Raw genomic sequence first — 22,378 nt, 5'->3', positions numbered from 1 at the left:
AGAGCGACAAACATCCCAAACACTGACACCACCCAAGTCTGGACAAAAGGCAGAAGGAGAGGAACTTTCATTCAATACCGGAGAATAAAAAATGGTGTAGCCGCTTCAGAAAACAGCTGGGCGATTTCTTACAAAACTAAATATACTCTTAGTACCTGATTCAGTAATTCTACTACTTTGCTATTTACCCAAATGAACTGAAAACTTCAGTTCACACCAAAAACATGCATATGGATATTTATAACAGCTTTATTTGAAACTGCCAAAACTTGGGCACTGCTAATATATCCTTCAGTGAGTGACTGGAGGAACACACTGTGGTCCAACCAGACAACAAAATATTATTTATCAACAAAAGGAAATGAGCTATCAAGTCATAAAAAGGCATGGAGGATACTTAGATGCATATTGCTAAATGAAAAAAAGCCAGTATGAAAAACTACATAATGTATAATTCCAATGACATTCTGGAAGAGGCAAAACTGTGGAAGAGGAAACAGTTAAAAGGTCAGTGGTCGCCAGTGGTTCAGAGAGAGGAAGGAATGAATGGGTGGAACACAGGGGATTTTGTGGGTACTGAGCTATTCTGTATGACACCATAATAGTAGACACATGTCATTATACATTTGTCAGACCCACAAAAAGTACAGCCCCAAGAGTGAGCCCAATGAAAACAGTGGATCTGCATGCATCACAATGTATTAATATTAATACTGGTACACCCATTGTAATAAATGCACCACACTATGCAAGATGTTAATAATTAGGGGAAACCGAGAAGGTGGTGAGCACTACATGGAAAACCCTCTGTACTTTCCACTCAATGTTTCTGGAAACCTGAAGCTACTCCGAAAAATAAGGCATTAATTTTTTAAAAATTAAGTAGATTAAAATTTGTGACAGAATGGGCATGGAGCCACATACTTCTGAGTTGATATTTCAGAAAAATGTATCCTCAATTTTGAAACGACTGTATTACCTTAAACTATTTCTGCTGAGAAAAGCTGTCCACAGCTACTAGCGTGTCCCTTCCTAGCACCCAATAGTCTTTGCAAAGATCCCAATGATCAAGGGCAGGCTGCTCTGCCTTAATCATCATTATGTAAAATACAATAGAATTGTGTTAAATCCTCTTAACTGAATCCTCAAACTTCTACAATGTTAGCTTGGAAAAATAACTGATAAGAGGTAGAAGTTTACTAATGTTTATTAAAGTCATATTCCTAATGAAACACCTGTAGCCATCTATAATCGATGAAAGATACAACTAAATTAGACATAAAAACAAAAAGACAGAGACTATCAGATGAGGCAGCCCTGAGTACACACACATATTTGCATAATGAACAGGATTTTATCAGAAATTAGCAATCCTGAAGAACCACTGCTGTCAACCAACAGTTCAGTAAGTTGATTAAGTAAAAATAGAATGGTTCAGTTCAGTTCAGTTGCTCAATCATGTCCTACTCTTTGTGACCCCATGAACTGCAGCACACCAGGCCACCCTGTCCATCACCAACTCCCGGAGTCCACCCAAACCCATGTCCATTGAGTCGGTAATGCCATCCAACCATCTTACCCTCTGTCGTCCCCTTCTCCTCCTGCCCTCAATCTTTCCCAGCATCAGAGTCTCTTCCAATGAGTCAGCCCTTCGCATCAGCTGGCCAAAGTATTGGAGTTTCAGCTTCAACAACAGTCCTTCCAATGAACATCCAGGACTGATCTCCTTTAGGATGGACTGGTTAGATCTTCTTGCAGTCCAAGGGCTCTCAAGAGTCTTCTCCAACACCACAGTTCAAAAAGATCAATTCTTCGGCACTCAGCTTTCTTTATAGTGCAACTCTCACATCCATGCATGACCACTGGAAAAACCATAGCCTTGACTACACAGACCTTTGTTGACAAAATAATGTCTCTGCTTTTTAATACGCTGTCTAGGTTGGTAGCAGATACCTAAACTATATGGTAGCATTCAAGAGACTCCACCATGGTGTAAAGCTATTGGAATTGAGGAAAAGAAAGTGGTTGGATCTGGTGAGTAAAACTGGATGATGGATGCTAGGAAGGAGGAGTGAGCATCTGATGTTTCAAAGTGTTTCAGTTGTTTTGGTTTTTAAATTATGTGCAAGTATCTCCTTGAATGATGTGAGTTGGACCATAAAGAAGCCTAAGTGCCAAAGAATTAATGCTTTTAAACTGAAGTGCTGGAGAAGACCCTTGAGAGTCCCTTGGACCAAGGAGATCCAACCAGTCCATCCTAAAGGAAATCAGTCCTGAAGAGTCATTGGAAGGGCTGATGCTAAAGCTGAAACTCCAATACTTTGGCCACCTGATTCAAAGAACAGACTCATTTGAGAAGACTCTGACACTGGGGAAGATTGAAGGCAGGAGGAGAAGGGGATGACCGAGGATGAGATGGTTGGATGGCATCGCTGACTCAATGGACATGAGTCTAAGCAAACTCTGGGAGATGGTGAAGGACAGGGAAGGCTGGTGTGCTACAGTCCATGGGGTGTCCCATGCAAAGAGTGGGACACAACTGAGCAACTGAACAACAACAACATCTCCTTGAAAGTGACAAGCATCCATTTTTAAGAATGGCTAAAAGAACTCTGTGACTGAATAAAACAATGTTTATAATGTAACATTCTAACAAGGCAAGATTAAAACTGAATCCACATTATGATGACATACGTAGGAACAAGTCCGGAAAGGACTATTCAAATCAAATGAAATCAGAACAGGATGGGGAGCGAATCAGTACAGCATTATTATATGTGATGGGTTTTAAAATTACAAGGGGAAAACACTTGGTTATTATTAATACAATAAACTTTAGAAAAATTTTTGTTTAAATCAAAATTAAAATAAAAAATTTTCACACTTCTATGGTCATTTTTTTATTTTTCTCCCTCTCCACTGCCAAAATGTCTATAACAAGGGACACTGCTTTACTTTCATAGAAGTATGATCTTTTTATTTAAAATGGATAACCAACCAGGACCGGTACAGTACAGGAACTCTGCTCAATATCATGCGGCAACCTGGATGGGGAGGTGAGCTGGGGAGACTGGATACACATATATGGCTGAGTCCCTTTGCTGCCCACCTGAAACCATCAGGACATTGTTAACTGGCTAAGTGTTAGTCACTCAGTAGTGACTCTTTGTGACCCCATGGAAGCCCGCCAGGTTTCTCTGCCCATGGGATTCTCTAGGCAAGAATACCGGAGTGGGTTGCCACGCCTTCCTCCAGGGGATCTTCCTGACCCAGGGATCAAACCTGCATCTCTTATGTCTCCTGCATTGGAAGGCAGGTTCTTTACCGCTAGCACCATTATTACTTTTTTAAATGGTACTGAGTTGTGATAACGAATGCATATGAAGTGGTTTGCATCTGACTCCCTAGGGAATGGGACTCTGGTGCTTCTGCTCTAGGATCGCTGTGAAAAACTTACTGAGACCCTCAGGGGGTCTCAGAGGTTCTCAAGGGGCTGTGAACCAAGGGGGTTGGGGACCTGTGAATCTGTAAGTTTACACAGAGAGCAGCAGCAGGAGGGGGAAGATGCAGCAGGTGGGTGCTGTCAGCTGAAGCAGCCAGGCTGAAAGAGCGTGGAGGGTGGGGCCCCGGCAGGTGCACGTGGGGGGAGGGGGGCTGGTGCGTTGGCGCTGGAAACCCACCCCGTCACCTTCCAGGCTGCCCACTGTGCTCTAAGCAGAAACCACTGATTCTCAGGGAGTACTGATGCTGGGCCGGGTGCCCCCTGGTCACTTACAGAAAATTCTAAATAAGTTAAACAGCATGATGGCTATTCTGTTGAATTTCCATTATTCGTAGGGCAAATTTCTCATTTTCCCCCACCATCCTCGTCACCCAGGATCAAAACCTCTGTCATCTTGCAGTCCCATTTTATTCTCCACTGGGCCCTCGTCACTTTCTGTGTAACCTCGCTGGAGGCTTAGGGAAAGGCACCGACAAGGCCAAGAGCGTCATTCTGACGGTTTTCCCCTACGTTAGTCTTCTTTCTCTACTAAACCCTGTGCGCATGCTCAGTTGCTCAGTTGTGGCTCACTCTTTGCGAACCCACTCGGCGGCTGCCGGACGCCTCTGTCCATGGGATTCTCCAGGCAAGAATACTGGAGTGGGTTGCCATTTCTTTCTCCGGGGAATCTTCCCGAGCCAGAGATTGAACCTGCGTCTCCTCTGAGTCTTATTGCAAGCGGATTCTTTATCCACTGAGTCACTAGCCCCTACTAGTTAGTAGGTTAGCCCCTACTAACCCTTACATGATATTAATGACTAAAAGGTCCACTTTAGATGTGACTATTCTGGGTAGTGTGGTTGCCTCCTGGCCAGTATCTGTGGCATCAGGCTTTTCCCGACTCTGGGCTCAAATCTGTGAATTAATCATCTCATCTTTTCATTTACATTCAGGATCCATCAGACCCACCTTCTACTCTTCACCTGATTAAATGAATGAATTCTACCTTTATTCAGAGGCAAACTTCAAAACTGAGATGTGCTCTCATTCACCCACTCCCTGCCCACCACTCTGTATTCACATTTCTCCATGGCATGATCACATGAATTTAGCTTATAGGATTTATTTTAGCATTTGCTTTGTCCCTCCTCGATGAACGGCAAGCCCCGTGAGAGCAGGGATTTTTGTCAGGTCTGTACCCCGTTGGACTGCCCGTCTGGAGAACAGAGCTTGGCACTTGAAAATGCTCATACATATTCATCATGGCACGGAGGACACAGTAGAATAAACACTCAGGAAGTGTTAAGACACCATTATTACTACTATACCATCATCTCAAATTCTGCTACCAACATCTCTAGTACTATCAACAGGAGAAAACTGCCAGTGTTCAGCTTGGCCCACACAGCTCCTCACAGCCTGGCTCCAGTCTCTCTTGCTGCTCAGTGTGACAAGGACAGAAACTTGCATTTATTGACATGGTAACACCATTCTGCCTCCCCATGTAGGCCAATCCCACTGATTCTCCAAAGCCTAATTCAGACCGCGTCTTGCCTACATCCTTCTCTCCCTGACCACTTCTATCCATCATCAATTTGGGATGTAGCCACAAGCCCCAGGACACCACCAACGGTCCTGTTTTATGTGTGTCTGTAACTCCTGCATCAGCTGCTGTTAATGTGTATGCATCTCTCTCCTCCATGGAGACTGTATACTCCTTGACATACTATCTGATCAGCCTCCTTGTACACCACCCTGCTTCCACCATTGAGACATACACAGTCCCCTGACCCCGTCACCATGACACAGCAAAACACCTCCTTTGAATTGAAGTTGAACTTAGAAATCCCATGGACTATGCTGCGAAAGATTGAAGGTGGGAGGAGAAGGGGACGACAGAGGATGAGATGGTTGGATGGCATCACCGACTCAATAGACGTGAGTTTGAGTCGAGGCCTGGTGTGCTGCAGTCCATTGGGTCGCAAAGAGTTAGACACAACTGATCAACTGAACTGAACTGATACAGTAGTTTGCAGTCAGAAGCAATTCTGTAGGTAGATCCCATTCTTTTTATTAGCTACAATCTATCTGGTTTATAATAGATGATCAACAAATGTTAGTTCCCCAAATCATTTTTGTTTCAGACAAATCTAGACCATGGCAGCCACCTAGTCAGTCTGTGACCATTCAAACAATCTGGGCTGAAATCTCAACTCAGTCATTTCTCCCAAATGAAGGTGCCAAGAGCTTTAGGATGAGGAAATTTGGGTCCAACCTGACTCCTGTATTTCCTGAGAGCCAAACAAACGCCAGCCAGTTACTTAATTGAACTTCATCCTACTCGTCTGTACCAAGCAGATAACACTACTCCTTCAAGGGTTATTGTGAGGATTAAACACAAGAGCATATGTTAATCCCTCTACTTCAAAACAGTGAACAATGCATGACTTCCCATTTTCTCTCCCCATCCCCCCAAACAGGGAGAGCCAGATTATAGAGAAGAAAGGCTCATGGGACCTTTGGCACAAACAAAACTGCTAAATAAAAATCACTAGGGAGTCTTTACAAGTGTGGGTTTCACCAACTAAAGTGTTACAGTTTGCACAGCACCACAGACAGGCCTCTAAGGCACCCCACACTCAGCCCCATCCCAGACTTTAGTTCCCTTCCCTGAGATGGAAGCGGGCCAGATTACAGAGCCCTCCCCACTCACACGGGGTTCCCCTCACTGAACTGCTCAAGCCTCTCACTGTCTTACAGCCCCTACTCACCCATCTGGCAGACAAAAGCGCTCTGTACTTACAGGTCTTTCTGTTTCAACTGGCTTTGGGTCTCTCCTCTGATTTGTCACCAAAAGAGTAAAAACCTGAAGAATTCTATTTTTGGCCTCCAGGTTGGCTGAAGGACCCAGAGAACTAAGGGGCAAACAGCGGGGACACAATTCAGTCCCCGGGTCCTTCACTCCCCAGGTTTACATCGAACGAAAAGGCAGCTTCGGTGCTTCAGACCCCAAGGCCCAAGCCTGCAGCCTCAGCTACCATGTCCAGAGTTCCTTTTCAACGCGGCCGTTCTCTGCCCATCACCCCTCCACCTCCGGGAAGCCCTCCAGCCAGCCTCACGCTGAGCTGGAGACTCAGACGGGCACAGCAGGCCTTTCAAGCAGCCCCAGGAGGAGGAAGTTTCTTGTTCCCACGGGCCTGGGTTTTTCTCTTTTGGGTGTTTTCTCTTTCTGAAACCAGGAAGCTCAATTTGCCTAATGGTTAAACCCAAAAGGATTACAGATTTTTTTTCTGTAAGAACCCGCAGTCCCATGGTCCATCCCTCCTGGTAAAAAGCAATCCGTTTCCAAACCATCCTGACACAGAGGGGCTTTCTGTTCTCCCAGGGGAAGACTCTTTCATGCCACTATTTGGATGAAAAGTACAACATTTACAGATCATTCATATTTCTGTTTGCCCCTCTCACCAAAACGCTAAAAGTGCAACCACTGAATTACATCTCAATTCCCTAAAGAGACAAAACCTATTCTTTCTTTTCTCCCTGCCTCTGTTTCTTTCCCTGCTTTTAACCAAACTGCTTTTAGGTTCAGACTCTCACACTTAGATCCCTCACATTTCCGTTCATTAGCCCTGACCGCCCAGCAACTTCTGCTTTTCTTGCTGAAATTGAGGTTCTCCTTCTCGCCTATGGTTTTTGCTAAAAATGTGCCCTCCCTTAGTAACACAGCCAAACCTTCAACAATCCTTCCTTGTGCCATCAGCTCCCCTGGTTTTAACCTCTAGGCAAGGGAGTAGGGGGCTTCACCCCCAGCCCCCATGTGGCCCCAAGAGGGAACCACGGAGAAGAGGGTGTCACTCAGGATCAGAGAAGTGTAGACGAAGGTGGAATGTATGACTGTTGAGCTACGGGTCGACCTTGGGCAAGTCATTTACTTCCCCCATCCTCCGTGGACTTACTGGGAAACTGGGGCCACCGCCCCCTTCCCCCAGGGCACCTGCTTTGGGAGGGCTCTCGTCAACATCACTTATGTGTGCTTACTCACAACGGCCTGATTCTTCCCAAAGAATCCTTTCTACATGAGTCACTCAATTCTTTTGTTTAAAAGAAACTTTTTTTTTTTTACAATTTTTATTTTTTTTTAATTTTATTTTATTTTTAAACTTTACAATATTGTATTGGTTTTGCCAAATATCGAAATGAATCCGCCACAGGTATACATGTGTTCCCCATCCTGAACCCTCGGAGTATAGCTGATTAACAATACTGTCGTAGACTCGGAGTGGACAGTGAAGGGACTCAGCCATACATATAATGTATCCACTCTCCCCCAAACTCCCCTCCCATCCACTCTGCCACATAACACTGAGCAGAGTTCCTTGTGCTGTATGGTAGGTCCTTGTTGGTTATCCATTTTAAATATACTCAGCTGTACATGTCCATCCCAAACTACCCCTCTCCCTCACAGTGTCACTCAATTCTTTTAAACATATTTTCAGCCATGCTGGTAACAGCAGTACATCCTGTGTTTGCTCTACCAATGTGTTTATTAGGCCACAATTCTTTTATTATTTTTGGAGTTTAGTTGCTTTACAATGTTAGTTTCTGTTGTACAGCAAAGTGACTCAGCCATACGTATGCACATATCCTCACTCTGTCAGCACAGAGCACTCAGTGGGGTTCCCTGTGCTGAACAGCAGGTTCTTGTTATTTATTTTACACACAGTAGTGTTATGTGTAAGGGCCACTTAGGCCTTGATTCTTAACCTGAGCTAAGCATTGAAGATCATGGGGCTTTTAGGGAAAACACATGCTCCGGTTCTACGCCAGACCAGGCTCTCTGAGGGTCAGGCCTGGGTGTCAGTATTTTTCAATCTCCACAGGTGAACAAGTAACTCTAAAACTTTTTAATCATTCCTTTTTTAAAAAGATTTTCTAGATGCATACCATTTTTGAAGTCTTTATTGAATTTGTTACAATATTGCTTCTGTTTCATATTTTAGTTTTCTGGCCCCAAGGCATGCGGGATCTTACTTATCCCACCTGGGGTAGAACCCGAACCCCTTGCATTGGATGGCGGAATCTTAACTACTGGACCGCCAGGGGAGTCTCCAACTCTAAGACTTTTAGGTGGTGGTGAGTGTGATGCAGAAAGAGCAGGGTAACAGGAGGTGAGGGATGGGACGGTTGGTGAGCAATGTCTGGGTGAGAACATGTTCATGGCGAGGACCCCATGAAAGGGAACAGAACCACTGAGTCAGAGGGCTGGGCTCCCCAGCATCCAAAGTGGGAGGTCTCGAGATGCCTTGTCCCTAGCACCGCAGACTCGCTTACTCAGCCCTTCCTTCGCCTCAGGGCAGTTTTGTGTAAGACCTCAGCTTCCTTCCAAAATTTCCTCCTTTCTGCTTACACTGTGGCCAGAGCAGGTTTCCATGGGAACCCAAAGACCTACTAATGCCACAGGTTATCTAGTTTAGACTCATCTTATTTGTGGAGCCGTAGCTGACAAATTCCAATCGGAATCTGGGGGGAACTGAGTACAGCGACTACCACTGAGGATCCCGGATGCACTATTCCTTTACCTGGTTTAGACAGCCACTGTCTCCTCATTCACAGTACTCGTGGGTCAAACAAAATGTCCATCTTTTCCAGCTCAAATTCTATGCACCTGGGGTCACTGTGACTTGTTGAATCTACCGTAAGAGACGCAGGAGCTGCAGACGCCTTCCAGACATGGGCCTCCCCTTCTTTCTTCAGTTCATGTCAACAGCTCCCCCTCCTCCACTTTCTCAACAAGTTTGACACAATATCATTAGCGTATCCAGTGTATAAAAATGTTTAAAGAGCAATTGCAAAAGAATGACTCTTGCTGATCTCAGCATGGTCAGTCACTTCAGTCATGGCTGCCCCTTTGCGACCCCACGGACTGTAGCCTACCAGGCTCCTCTCTCTATGGAATTATCCCGTCAAGAATACTGGAGTGGGCTGTCATTTCCTCCTCCGGGGGATCTTTCCCACCCAGGGATCACACCTGTTTTCCTGCATTGACAGGCGGGTTCTTTACCACTGAGTCATCTGGGAAGCCCGTCATCATTCCAAATGAACAGAAACCTGGTCTTTTATTTTTCTGTCTGTACACACACACACACACACACACACACACACACACACACGGGCTTCCCTTGGGGGCTCAGACAGTAAAGAATCCGTCTGCAATGCAGGAAACCTAAGCTGGATCCCTGGGTTGGAAAGATCCCCTGGAGGAGGGCATAGCAACCCACTCCAGTATTCTTGCCTGGAGAATCCCCATGGACAGAGGATCCTGGGGGGCTGTAGTCCATGGGGTCGCAAAGAGTCAGACACAACTGAGTGACTGACAAGCACAGCACGCGCACACACATACACACACACACAGTGTTACCATCCCCACATCTCTAGGTCAGTGTGTGCTTGTCCCTCAGGGGTGGGGCATCGTGACATGCAGGACATGATGAGGGGTTTACACTTTCCTTCACATCTGGTGCTCAGGGATCAGCATCAAAGGCAGGACACCCACCTAGAACCCGTGTTCCAGTGGAACCATCTCCACTGCTCTGAGATCTGTACCCTGCACACACACCCTCCCAGAGTGGCATCAGGTCTGGAAATAAGGCATAAACCTTTCAAAATCACCCCTAGTAATCTGACAAAGTCCAGGGGAGGGGGTTGGTGTTTCTAACCAGCCCATGTCCAGAACTGCAGAGCAAAATCATAGAAGATGGGGCAAAGGACAGTAAGGGCTGCAGTGGAAAGCAGGCAGCAGCCAGTTCTAGAATTCAGAGATCTTGGACCACTGCAATGCAGTGCAATGGAAACTGAAATGAGAAGACAACTTTCAAAAAGAAGAGCAGATAACAGATGAGGAGGCTTCAAGGCAAAGCACAGCCTCAGTCATCAACCCCGCGTTAATGTGTGTTATTATAAAATGGATCTTTTACATTTAATTAACAAAACCATCTGGCTTCCCAGGTGGCACAGTGGTAAAGAATCCATCTGCCAGTGCAGGAGACACAGGTTCAATCCCTGGGTTGGGAAAATCCTCTGAAGAAGGGAATGGAAACCCACTCCAGTATTCTTGCCTGGGAAATCCCCAAGGACAGAGGAGCCTGGCAGGCGGGCTATCGTCCATGGAGTTGCAAAGAGTAGGACACAACTTATCGACTGAGCGCACACACACACCCATCTGAACTCCCCGTCTACATGGATGTCATTCACTTCTCCTAATTCTAAGCAGGGGAAACCTCAGGCAACAGAGGGTTGAAGCCCCTTCCTAGTCTGGCAGCCCAGGATTCCCCCGACACCAGCCCACTGTCATTGTTCACCTTCTCCACATTTGTTTCAAACTGGGTTCCCACGTTACAAACACAATGAACAAGGTTGGGGAGTGAAAAAAACAGCATTTTCCTTGGTCTTTCTCCCTTCACCAAGTAGGTGAATCTACCGGCTTTTGTTCTGAGATAGTGTTTTCTCACATCTAGAAAGGAGAGTGAGACGGGTGGAGAGGAGGGACGAGGAACACAGCTCACACGGAGACGCAGATGTGTCGGTTCCCTGCAGAATCTGGAAGACACCCCAGGGCTTGGGCTGGTGCCTGGACGCCTCAGCTGGTCCAAGCAGCGCCCAAGTCAAGGCTGCTGGTTGTGCCAACCCACCTGCAGGGCCCCTACCACCCTGAGACCCAAGGGACCAAAGCCTCTCACACGTGGAGACGGGAACATTTTGGCTTTTTCTTCTCTACTCTGACTTGAAGGGAATATTTGCTCTCTGAGGTATGGGGTCATCCCAGCAGGTTTCATGTTAATACTTCAGATGCATCTAGGGAGCAGAGGGCTGGCCTCCCGGGGCCTCACTGTGCTCTCTGTGCCTCACACTCCCACCAGAGCTGAGTTTGAAACTCTCCACCCTGGCTTTCAGCCCTCTTGTTTCCCCTCTACCCCCACCCCCAGCCCATCCGCCATGCCACACAGTGCTCTTCCAGTTCTCTTTCCAAAAACAACTGCAGCTCTCTGCCATTTCCTTGTTCCTCACACAACAGAGCTTGGCAAGACTCTCCCTTCACAGCAGCCTACATTCCTGGTTCCACAAGCCGCTCACCTCACCCCACCCACCCTAAGGACCAGCTCCATGGGAACCCCACACCTGAGGGCCCCATTCTCCTCTAACCATCACACCTGCTCCTTCCTAGAATAATGACCCTCCCCCTCTCTACCCCACCAGCCCATAAGCAACCTCCTCCTTCTGGTTTCAAATGAACCATTTCAAATGCCTCGTCCTGTGTGCAAAGCTGTCCGGAGCTACCGGGCAGAACTGACCGTCCCTCCTGGCTCATGTCTTGAACACACAGCACCGTCAGTGCCCAGGATGCTTTCAAGCCCATTGGCAGACCAAACTCTGATGAACTGTGTAACACATGAAACCACTTACGTGCCATTATTTCTCCTTCAATCTCTCAAAAGGCTCTTTCACTCACACCTTCAAGACAGTTGGAATGCAACGACTGTATTTTATTTTTTTAATTATTTATTTATTTATTAACTGTGCTGGGTCTCTGCTGCTGCGTGAGGGCTTTCTCTAGTTGCGGCGAGCAGGGGCGACTCTGTAACGGTGCCTGGGCTTCTCATCGTGATGGCTTTTCTTCTTGAGGAGCACAGGCTTGGCTCACTGGTTAGTTGCGCTCGGGTTAGGTTCTTCATGTGGGATCTTCCCAGACCAAGGATGGAACTCTTGTCTCCTGCACTGACAGGTGGATTTTTTTTACCACTAAGCCACCAGGGAAGTCCTCAATGACTATATTTTAATTATTTCACTCAAGCCAGTGTTTTCCAGATTTGCCAGCCTGCGAAAATGGCTGGCGTATTTGTTAAAAATACAGATTCTTGGACCCTGCCCTAGGCAGACCCCTGAATTCAAATCCACGTGAAGCAAGTGAGCATTCATAACACACATTACAGGTGATTCTCCAGGTTTGACTTAGGGGACATTCTGTCTGCCACTGGAAGCCGAGCAACTTTGGAAATAGAGCAACAGTAATAAGCCTTATTGACTGTTCATATGGAATTTCTGGTAAAATTGTTTTACTAAAAGATTTAAGTAGAAGGGGTGGAGAAAAAGTCAGAGTCATGGCATATGTCCAGTTTTCACTTTTCCAAAACATTCTCGGGATAAGGGGCCATTTTACATCCAAACCCTCTGTAATCAAAATATTTACTTAATCAAGTGGCTTCACCCTACATAAAAATAAAGTCAAGGAGAATGAACTTTACAAGGACCACTTTGAAAGAAATCTTAATATTTGTAGTCCAATTTTTTTTTAAAGATGTATCTTTTTAATCAGGAAATGCAATATCACAACTGTGCTTGTATACACTTGTTTTTTCTTCATAAAAATAGAAATGAGAGGGCTAAAATTCTTATTTGGGATAAAATTTCAGAAAATACTTCAGTGTAGCCATGCACTTAGTTGTAGTGTTTGTTTAGTTGCCAAGTCGAGTCTGACTCTTTTGTGACCCCATGGACTGTAGCCCACCAGGCTCCACTGTCCCGGCAAGAATGCTGGAGTAGATTGACATTTCTTCCTCCAAGGGACTCTCCCAACCCAGGAATCAAACCCACGTCTCTTGCACTGACAGGTGGATTCTTTACCACGGAGCCAGCTGTGAAGCCCAATTGTAATGTTAGATATTACAGTTGTAATGTCTGGTATAACTGAAATGTTGGATTTTATAAAAGCTGGACTAAGACACTTCTGCACCCAGCTTATTTTGCCTGTCCCTGGTTGTCCACATAACCACTTCATTGCAAAACTGCCCTGTTTGTCCCGTTTCATTATGCCTATCGATGGATCCTTAAAGACACATTGCAAAAGAGGCGCACAGAAATGTTACACAAGGAACTATTAATAGAAATATTCTGTAGCCCAGTCCCTAGGAAGCACATTTCTGTTTTCCCACCATTTCCCTTAGTAGCAGCTTGAAAGCATGCAAATATTAGTTGCTCAGTCATGTCTGACTCTTTGTGACCCCAAGGACTATAGCCCACCAGGCTCCTTGGTCCATGGGATTCTCCAGGCAAGAATACTGGAGTGGGTTGCCATTCCCTTCTCCAGGGGATCTAAATGTTTATTTAGAAAATAGCTCGCCCCAGTCACCTGTGTCCTGAACTGCTTTTCTCTATTCCTTTGGAGCAGAGAACACAAGATGGGGGGCGGGGGGGGAGGAGGAAGGGGAGACAGTTGGAGGGGTGGGCCTGTACGGAGAAGCAGGGGACAATTCATGAAATGTCTATGTCTTCCTGTTTACACTCCCTTAAACAAGGCTTGTCAGCATCACAACACACACACTTCCCGCCCCAGCTTCTCCAGCTCAGTTAAGGGCCTCCTAGGTGCTGAGGTTGGAGACCCGGAAGTCATCTTGTACTCCTCTGTCTCACTCCCCAGATCCAGCTCATCAGCAAGGCCTCCCCATGGACATCCACTGCCCATTCTCAGTCTGACCTCCTGGCTCCAGCCCCACAGCCTCCCACTGCCAGAGAAAATGCAGGACACCCAGCAACATCAGCATTTCACAAAACAGCCAATCATTGTTTAGTATAAGTGCGTCCCAAACATTGCATGAGATATACTAAAAATTCATTCATTGCACGCCTGAAATTCAAGTGTAACCTGGGCATTCTCTATTTGTATTCGTTAAATCTGGCAACCCTCTCTAGGGCTTCCCAGATGGTACTAGTGGTAAAGAACCTGCCTGCCAATGCAAGAGACGAGAGAATTTGGTTCAATCCCTGGGTTCGGAAGATCCCCTGCAGTAGGAAATGGCAACCCACTCTAGTATTCTTGCCTGGGAAATACCACGGACAAAGGAGACTGGTGGGCTACAGTCCATGGGGTCACAAAGAGTCAGACACAACTCAGCAACTAAACTAAACCACTAAGACATATTGCTGATGAATGAATGAATGAGTTTCCTGTCTGTAAAACGAGATTTCCTTACATTGTAAGCAGTCTTCACTGCAGCATGTCCAACTTTCATAATAATATGTTGACATCCCCAAACTACCTTTTCTGCCCCAAACTCAGACTTTTCCCTCTCAAACAATGAATGCACATTCCTGCCTGTTGCATGGTGCTACCGCCCGCCCTCCAAGTTCAGAGTCACCAGGAGCTCCGTCCTAGTCCCAACAGGTGATAGATGGGACAGTGTCTTATTTGAGCTTTTCATTGTATTTTAAAGTGGTAATTTTAAAAATGTAGTGGGATGCTAAAAGTCCAAGGTGTTGATATGAATGCTAGGAAAAGACACGATGAAAATTACAAGGTAGGTTGAAAGTAGGAACCCTTCAGCCTTAAGCAAAACACTCTTTTCAGTGTATGCTGGTTGCATTTTCTAGTGAAGAAAATGCATGCAACTGAGACCATGGACGGCAATGCTGAACACATATTGAAAACTGTCTGAACAGGATTATGCAGTTTTGAAATGGTACAAACTGTTCAGCTGTCCAGGAATGGAAGCCCTTATCACACACTCTATTTCTGGCTTTGGGGCTCCGGAGAGGAAGAAGGGCCTGCAGCGGACCATCTGTGACTCAGCTGAGAAGCAAGGCGGCCAGGTCCTCCTACTGCAGCATGCAAAGACCCCTCCCCTTATTTTATAATCCTTCTGATTCCTGGCAATTGTTGGAGTTTCTGAAGAAGAAAAACATGAGGTCTTAGTTTGGACTTTTCTGAGCTGCTGGAGGAATGGCTTATTTGCAGTGGTCCAGGCCCTTTGGGCTGGGTAGATAGGCAACCTGAAGGCGGGCCAGGAAACCACAGGACAAGGAGGAAGGGAAGTGCTGAAGGCCCCATGTCGGGTGGGAGAGCCTGAGAGTTCACTTCAGCAAGAAGGAACAGAGACATGAACGCACATGCTAACCAGAAGCAGTGGTTCCAGGAAATTGTGCAAAAGGCTCCCCAGTTCAAGACTCTAAATTGCACATGGTTTCTTGAGCCATTTAAGAGATGCAGCACTGTTTTCTTTGAGAAAGCCTTGGAAAGGTACCAGGCTGCGTGCTGACACGAGGACCACTAGGCGTTCAGCGCACGTTCATGGGAGCCTTCCTCACACGGATGACTCGGGAGGACGATGAGCAGGACTGTCTCGACCCTTGGGAGCTCTCGGTCAGTGGAGAAGCAGGCAAGTCCGTGCTGATGTGAAGGGCACAGGTGTCCAGCAGAACAGTGTCCACCCACTCTTGGTAGCAGCAGCAGGAAGCAGATGGTCCTGTGTGTCCGGACGTATGAGGCTAACACCTCAGTTACAGCTGAACTGACCTCACCACATGACAGCGTTTTTAGTGTGCTTTTCTTACTGAGGCAAAATATAGAATCTCCTGGAGATGAATGGTGATGAGGGTCGCAGGACAGTGTGAATGTTTTTAATGTCACAGGATACTTAACAATGGTTAAGAGGGACTTCCCTGGTGGTTCAGCAGTTAGGACTCCGTGCTTTTACTGCCGAGGGAGTAGGTTCCATCCCTGGTCAGGGAACTAAGACCCTGCAAGCCAAGCTGTTGTGCCCAGAAATTTTTTAACTGAAAAAAATTAAAATGGTTAAGACAGTAAATGTTGTGTTAGGTATACCACAATAAAAAAAAGAAGAAAAATAAATTTTAATTATTCATCTCCCCAAAATCTATAGAGTAAAATGCACAGATCTTAAATGCTCTGTGAGATCAGTTTTTTGATAATGTCTCCACCCACAATCCCAGCTTCCAAAGCAAGACGCAGAAAGGCCATGTTTGTGGACACAACCTCAGTACCCTTGGGTCCATTTCTAAGTCACCTCCTCCCCATGACCACTGTTCATCACCTTCTGAGAAACAAGATCAGACAGTATGCATTTCTTTCTGTCTGACTTATCAGTCCTTCACTTAATATGATGTTTTGGAGATTCAACCAGTCATTGTTGGAGCAGTGTCTTTTTTTTGGTTTGAGTAGTCCTATTTTATGAAAACATCATCCAGTTTTATTGAATCACTCTTCTGATAATGAATATTTGTTTTATGTACAGGGTTTTTTGTTTTATGTACATATTATTAAAGAATTGCTATATACATCACTGTACACATCTTTTTGTGGACATGCGTCTTCATCCCTTTTGCATAAATACCCAGAAGTAGAAAGGCTTGCCTGGGAGGCATTTGTATGTGGAATTTTATAATAAACCACTGAATGGCTTCCTGCAGTGGCTGGACCATTTCCACTCCAGTCTCCCCACACCCTCACCTTCACCAGCATGCTGTGATTGTCAGGGTTTTATTTTTTTAATGGGCCCTAATGGCTCATGGAACCAACATGAATGATGCCGGAAAGGGGTAACAGCTTTCAGGCAGTCTGCTCCTTCCCCCTAGATGAAAGGGCCAGCACCCCAAGCTGGAGTTTGAATGGGGTTCCTTTCTTTTCTTTCCTTTTCTTAACAAACCATTTTCACATACTCTTCAACAACCAATCCTAATAAGAAATTCTAACAGATGGTGAGAGAGCAGCTCAGAGATGCGGTAATTTGCCCAGAGCTCACAGGGTAAATCTCACCACCCTGGCCCTCTGCCTGAACAAGCACCCCATCTCTGAGACTTAGGGCAATCTGGATGTTAAAAAACAAAAACTTCTGAACGAGCTACAACGGCATTATACTACTTCCTGGCTCCTATATGGACTTCCTTTCTCACTCATGGGTCGCTTTGACAGAGCCTTGCTCTGTAGAGGTCACGAGCGACCCTCAAACCTTGGAGTCCTGGGGAGAGGGGAGTGGTCCCCTAGTGCAAGGGAGATGCTCGGAAGTGGGAGGAGCTCTGTGTACCCACACACCTCACAACACAACCAGGACTTGCTGTGTTGGAGGCTGAGGCTCTCCCAGCAGGTAGGGTAACCCACCCCACCCTCAAGCTTCTGAAGTATGTGGGGGGAGACTGGAGGCGCAGGCTCTCTAAACCCAGGAGACACACCACCCTCCTAACTGGTGCTCAGTGTGGTGGCCCCTTCTCTAGGGATAGGGAGCCCGCACATCTCAGCTCTCAAGACATTTGACATTCAGGTGGGAACTGACCAGATATTAACAAGACATCTAAATTCACTGATCTGAACTTCAATCCATAACAGCCCCGACATCCTCAACGGCTGGATCTGATGAAGTGGTTCAACCTTGGTACACAAGCAGGGTATCAAGGAGAGTCCTAAAAAGCACCAATGGGGACTTTCCTGGTGGCCCAGTAGTTAAGACTTTACCTTCTAGTGCAGTCTTCACGGGTTCAATCCCTGGTCAGAGAGCTAAGAGCCCATATGCCTCTCAGCCAAAACACCAAAACATAAAACAGAAGCCATATTGTAACAAATTCAATGAACTATCTTAAAAATGGTTCACATCCAAAAAATCTTTAAAAAATAATAAAAAGCACCAATGCCTGGGTCCTCCACTATCCCCCTTTTATTAGCTGGGGTGCAGCTTGGGCCCAGAGAGAATTAAATGCTCTCCCATTGACTCCAGTGAGCAGCCAGGGCTGAGAACCATTAGACAAACCCTATACTTTTGACTTCATCTGCTCTGAAAAAGACTTTACAGTCCAATGGTGTTGGGATCCTTTTATCAGACACTGAACTCCACTTCAGAACTGAAATCATAGTAATAGACATGCCATATGCATTGTTGTGTTGTATTCAGTTGCTCAGTCACGTCTGACTCTTTGCAACCCTAGCAACGATAGGCTTCTCTGTCCATAGGATTCTCCATGCAAGTATACTGGAGTGGGTTGCCATGCCCTCCTCCAGGGATCTTCTCAACCCAGGGATCAAACCCACATCTCCTGCATTACAGGCGGATTCTTTATTGCTGAGCCACTGGGGAAGCCCAGATGGGCTATGTGAAAGTGAAAGTCACTCAGTTGTGTCCAACTCTTTGAGACCCCATGGACTATACAGTCCATGAAAATCTCCAGGGCAGAATACTGGACTGGGTAGCCATACCCTTCTCCAGGGGATCTTCCCAATTCAGGGATGAAATCCAGGTCTCCCGCATTACAGGGGGATTCTTTACCAGTTGAACCACAAGGAAAGCCCAAGAATACTGGAGTGGGTAGCCTATCCCTTCTTCAGCAGATCTTCCTGACTCAGGAATCGAATCGGGGTCTCCTGCATTGCAGGCAGATTCTTTACCAACTGAGCTATCAGGGAAGCCCAAAGTGAAACTTGCTCAGTCGTGTCCAACTCTTTGCGACCCCTTGGACTATACAGTCCATGCAATTCTCCAGGCTAGAATACTGGAGTGGGTAGCCTTTCCCTTCTCCAGTGAATCTTCCTGACCCAGGAATTGAACCCAGGTCTCCTGCACTGCAGGTAGATTCTTTACCAACTGAGCTATCAGGGAAGCCAAGGGAGGCCATAGATGGTTTAATTTCAGATGTCCTGCTGGCTAGCTGCTACAAAAACCATCTCATATTGCATTACAGTGTCATACTGTTATGCAAGAGTGGACATTGGAATTTACCCACAACCAACCTAACCCCATACCTGAACTCAAATCAGAAAAAAAAAAAAGCTCAGCAAGAGGAAAAAAAAAAGCACTGATTAATAAATGGAGCCAACTATTAAAAATTTGCTGGTGCAGCAAAATTGACTTTACTATCACAATTTGTCTTCTGCAGACTTTATTTTTTATTCTAGAAACCTGTGAACTTTTTATTTTATTCTATGAACTTTATTTTGTTCCACTTGGCCCCAAATGGAAAGTTATTTAGTCCTGGATTTGGTTATACTCTAACCATAAGAAAATGGTAGTATTTTCAAAGTATTAGCTTTGGGACTAATATTTTATGAAAAATATTAATTCACTTATACTTATCTCAGGTTTATCTACTATAAAACTATCACTATCATTTTCCTTTAGTTCAAGAGTCCTTCTACCTTATAGTTTATAATCAATGCTCAGAGAATGAATGTTTATGAAAAGCAGAGCTACTTCAAGTTTCAAACCTCAAGATCTACATAAACAACAAAATAGCTTAAGTTCTATATAAACAAACAATAAACTAATCATCACTTATAAATGATGAAGTCTCAATAAACCCAGTGAATTCAGATTATACTATCAACACAGAAATAGAACTTACAGTAAAGAGCAGCTTCCTAGGAAATGAGTTTTCTCCTGACCTTAAATGTAAAACTTAGAACAGCAGAAAATTACCAACCAGTTCATTTCACGAAACATTGGCAGTCAAAAACAACAGAAGCATAGTTGACCCTTGAACAGGGTGGGGCTAAGGGTGCTGTCCCCTTGGAGAGGAAAATCCATGGACGCCTCTATAGTCAGCTCTGGTTTACCACATCCACAGATTCCACCAAGGCAGATCGTAGTACTGTAGTATTTACTAATGAAAGAGATCCAGGTATAAGTGGACACATGCAATTCAAACCCATGTTGTTCAAGGGTCAACTGTAATTCAATTCATTATTCTTCTCTTATTGGGGTTTATTGCATGTTTTTTGATTTTACCTCACGGGTCTGGCATACAGGAACCTTAGTCAATTTCATTGGGAAGCTTTCCTAGTGGCTCAGTGGTAAAGAATCCACCTGACGGTGCAGGGGACAAGGGTTTGATCCCTGGGCCGGGAAGATCCCACGTGCTGCAGTGCAGCTAGGCTCGTGTACTGCAACTGAGCCTGCGCTCTAGAGCCTGGGAGCCGCAACAAGGGAAGCCACCAAAATGAGAAGCTCACTCACTGCAACTAGAGAGGAGTTGAAACTAGAGAGAAAAGCCCGTGCCGCAAGTAAAACCCAGCAGAGCCAAAAACAAATAATTTTCACTGTTCCCCATAAGCTCACAATTGTTCTCTTGAAAACTTCAAAGAAACAGTCAAAGAGGGGCTCCATCTAACATCTGGTCTACCGTTTGCATAAACACAGTGAGACATTTTTTAAATGACGACGCATCATCACTCACTCATTCAGCTTTTCTCACCCTAGACTCAATCCCATGTCTATCCAGGAATGAGTCCATTATGACCCTGGGGTAGTTTATTACCCAAGTCACAGTCCTAATGCCCTTTCTGGCTTAGGTTCTTCTCATCTGTTTACATTTGGTTGAACCAGGAAGTGCAATTAGACAAAGAACTAGCACGAACTACTCAGCAAGGAGTTCTCTCCTCTGCATGCAGCCCAGCCTCCAAAAGATCTCAAGCAAGTGGTTGGTCTGGATGGAGTAGCGGTTCTACAGCCTAGAGGTTCTTACACGACCAGCAGCGGGTCCAAACTGTCAGTCAATTGTGTTTATTTCAGGGTATGACTCATGTCGCTTCTGGATAGGCGTCAAAAATATGGACACAAGACTCCTCCAGCTCTACCTTCCTGCCCACAGAAAGCAAGGATGACACACAACCTCTGCTAATGCCCAGCCCTTCAGGTACCATGTTTGGAGACTATTGGTCCTGGAAAATCCCCAGAAGTGGTTCCAGCCAGGCCACAAGATAGACCAGAATAGGATCCTGTAGGGGCCCAAGAATGAACACAAGGACTGATGTGGAGATTAAACAGCAATGTTTATGTTAACGTCAAGGTCAAAACACTTCATCAAGACCAGAAAAAATTGAGATTTTACTTCAAGAATCACCTGGCACCCCAGGAATGAAAGGAAATCTAGGGATCCTAATACATTTTCCCTTCTAAAGAAAGTTTAAGTCTCATCCACTTTCCTTTTAATTTCTTTTTGGAGAGCAATCATTCAGAAATGGAAACAGCCCATCGAGGAACCATAGAGAGACAGCAAGCAAGGGGTACCCAAGTGCTGAATGGAGACACTGTCCAGAGGGTTGACACACTTCCCAGGGAATAAGTCCGTTTAGCTGAGGCTTAACCATAGATGACCTTGAATTCATCCCTGCAAATGCCACAAGAAACAGAGGAAGGTAGTGAGCCAAGGATGGATGTATGACTCACCAGATCCGTATTCTTTGCCTTTTATCCAGCCCTTTGCCATTAGTGATCTATTAACTACAATCTTAATAACTTTTCAAAGTCCAAGGCTTTGTAGCTGCATTTTAAAGAGTTGTGATAATGTAAGATATTGCTTCATTAGGAAGAAAAACACAAGCTAGATGAGTACTTAGCAAAAGAAAAATGTGAGGGAACTATGAAGAAAAGGCTAATCCAATCATGATTCAATCTTTGCTACAAAACAGCTGATTTGCTTTGCTTGGCCAGCAGAGGAAAATCGTTTCTTTCCCAACAAATGGTGACCAGGACACTAGAGAGAAATGGAGTCACCATCTGAAGTTAATGCATATAAAATCAACTGGCTTTATCCTAATCACACTTAAGCTCTTGATTTAATGTTCAGATTTTCAGCTCAATTTCAATATTTCAATTTTATTTGTCTTTGCAAGTTGTGATCATAGTAAGAATGACACCAAACTGTCAGAACTGAGGGCTCTCTCTCGCTTTGGCTGGTTGTGAGTGTCTGGGTTTTTTTCTCCCTCAAGTCAGAGAGGTTGCACCTTGGAATCCTACAGCCGTAGAGTTGGCCTTAAAAGTCAGATTTCCAGGATTCAAGTTTGAGCTCTACCCCACAGAGATGTGACCCTGGGCAAGTTAATTAACCTTCAATTGTCCACAAAAAAAAGGGGATGATAACTGTACCGATTTCATAAGGTTGTTGTGAGGATTAAGTGAATAAAAACTTAGCAATGTTTAGAATAATGGATGACATACAGTCTGTGCCCAGTAAATGTCCCTGAGCTGTATTTATTATTGATCTCTCAGGAGGAGTTGCATTCCTCTGTTTGCATTCAAGTTAATGTATAAAGTCAACTTGATAAACTATCCAGGATATTACCTTCCA

The 22,378-nt window shown here is 45.2% G+C and overlaps 1 protein-coding gene across 4 annotated transcripts in view; it reads right to left on the bottom strand.

Annotated features, from left to right (window-relative positions):
* Nucleotides 1-22,378, bottom strand: part of LYN (LYN proto-oncogene, Src family tyrosine kinase) — a 109,326-nt gene that overhangs the window by 68,119 nt on the left and 18,829 nt on the right. Inside the window, exon 1 of one of the 4 annotated variants that reach the window (XM_061438778.1) lies at nucleotides 6,285-6,783. The exons of 2 other annotated variants lie outside the window; for them this stretch is intronic. The gene's annotated coding sequence lies outside the window, so the exon portion shown is untranslated. Of the gene's footprint in view, nucleotides 1-6,284; nucleotides 6,784-22,378 lie in introns of those variants that run through there. One more of the 4 variants, XM_061438780.1, reaches the window with a different exon arrangement.

This window comes from Bos javanicus, chromosome 14 (genome assembly GCF_032452875.1).
Source record: "Bos javanicus breed banteng chromosome 14, ARS-OSU_banteng_1.0, whole genome shotgun sequence".
In the NCBI taxonomy this organism is placed as follows: domain Eukaryota; kingdom Metazoa; phylum Chordata; class Mammalia; order Artiodactyla; family Bovidae; genus Bos; species Bos javanicus.
This window is presented reverse-complemented; position numbering and strand designations above follow the sequence as displayed.